Source organism: Triplophysa rosa, unplaced genomic scaffold, assembly GCF_024868665.1.
Source record: "Triplophysa rosa unplaced genomic scaffold, Trosa_1v2 scaffold432, whole genome shotgun sequence".
NCBI lineage: Eukaryota > Metazoa > Chordata > Actinopteri > Cypriniformes > Nemacheilidae > Triplophysa > Triplophysa rosa.
Genome location: NW_026634436.1, coordinates 65,820 through 67,767, shown reverse-complemented (window position 1 = coordinate 67,767; position 1,948 = coordinate 65,820).

Below are 1,948 nucleotides of genomic sequence, written 5' to 3'. Positions count from 1 at the left end.
GAGACATAGATGAAGTGTTTTGTTAGTGTGAGTGAGTTTTGGAGGTGAGATGAACTGTGGGGCCAACAGTCCTGTTGGTAATGCAAACAGTGTGAAGAGTTTTGAAAATGTGGCTTCAGTATTGAACAATTCTTGTTAGCAGTTGAAAAAAACTGTAATGTGGAGAGAAGCATTTTGAGCCCACTTGGCCTTCCACATGCTCTCTCAAGGTCTCGTCTTTGTCCCCGCCCTCTTGTATCCCTCGTTATTGATTGTTAATTAGTTCATGCCCCGCACCTGTCCCTCTTGATTTGGTTCCCTTTATATGCCCTTGTGTCTTTTGTCCTGTGCTCTTGCGTTTGTAATACCTGTGAAGATCTTTGTAAAGACCTTGTATATTTTGTATGCATTGTACATTCTGTGAGAACTCCGTGATATCTGGTAGTGTTACTGTTCTTGTTCCTGCTTGTGAGTACCCACTCTAGTCTAGTGTTAGTTTTGTCTAGTGTCTTAGTATTGTTAGTTAGTTTAGTCCCTGTTCTCCAAGTGTGTCATTCCCTTGTCCTCATCGTTTTACCCCCTCGTGGGTGTTTGTTTTGTATTTGGTAATTTGGTAATACCTAGAATTTCAAAATCAAGTGCAGGTGGTAGATCCTTTTCCTATCTAGCGCCTAAACTTTGGAATAGTCTTCCCTGCACTGTCCGGGAGGCAGACACACTCTGTCAGTTTAAATCTAGACTAAAGACGCATCTTTTTAATCTTGCATACACTACTCTTCCATAATATAAATCTTCTGAGGGTTTAGACTGCATTAGTTAGATCAACCGGAACCAAAAACACAACTGATGTACTTGTTGCATCAAAGAGTGCAGAACAATACTCTACTCTCAGCCAGTCTTGTCTCATTGTTCCAAGGTTACCACAGCGAGCAGGATGCAGTTCATGGCCTGACCTGATGGTAGAGCGGAGAATGGGAAGTGGGGACCTGACAAGAGCTGAGATGATAGAGCTGGATAAAGAAGGACGCGGTCGTGCAGAGGCAGCAGCTTTTGCCAGAGGGGAACTGGAATCCCCTGGTTGGGCCTGGGTTCTCCTGAGGTTTTTTTTCTCGATTAGAGTTTTGGGTTCCTCGCCACCGTTTGCATACTGTTTTTGCACTATCTGCCTGACCGGGGGGGCTGCTTTAGAATCTTAAAGTTTTACTTAATTAATATTGCATATAGGAATTTATTATCTGTTATATTTGACCTGTGCTTCTCTCTCCTTTATCCTAAATGTGTGCTCTCACTGAGCATGTGTATGTGTGCGTATTGTCTGTGTACGTACGTGTGGTGGTGTGTGTGGTGTGTGTGTCTCTGTGTCTGTGTGTGTTGGTGTGTGTGCTGTTGTGTGTGTGGAGTGTTTTGTGTGTGGGTGTGTCTGTCTTCTGTGTTTTCAACCTTTTCTTGTTTTTGCAGGTACAACTTTGATTGTTTTGCTTAGTAGTCATATGTGCTCTATGTACAGCTGCTTTGTAACAATGAAAATTGTAAAAGCGCTATATAATAAAGTTGAGTTGAGTTGAGTATTTATTATAAAGTCTTGTTTCGTGTACCTTCCTGCTGCCTGCGCTTGGGTTCTCCCCCCCCCCCCCCCACGTGATTCGTGACAGTCCAGTGTTGGGCAAGTTACTCTGGAAATGTAATTAAATGACTGATTACTCCTTTTAAAAGTAATCAAGTTACTGGTCTGATTACTTGATTTCAAAAGTAATTAATTATCCCCCACCCCTCAAAAACACAAAATAACCTCTTTAGCCTTCTCAAGACTAAACTTTATTTGGAAGTGCATACTCTACTCTATCTCGTCTTTAATTATTTTAATACATTCTTTCTGCTTATTCCATACTAAAGCCTGTCATAAATAATAATAATAATAATTAAACTCTGTGACATTTTAACTTAAAACATTTTTTCATGTTAACTAGTA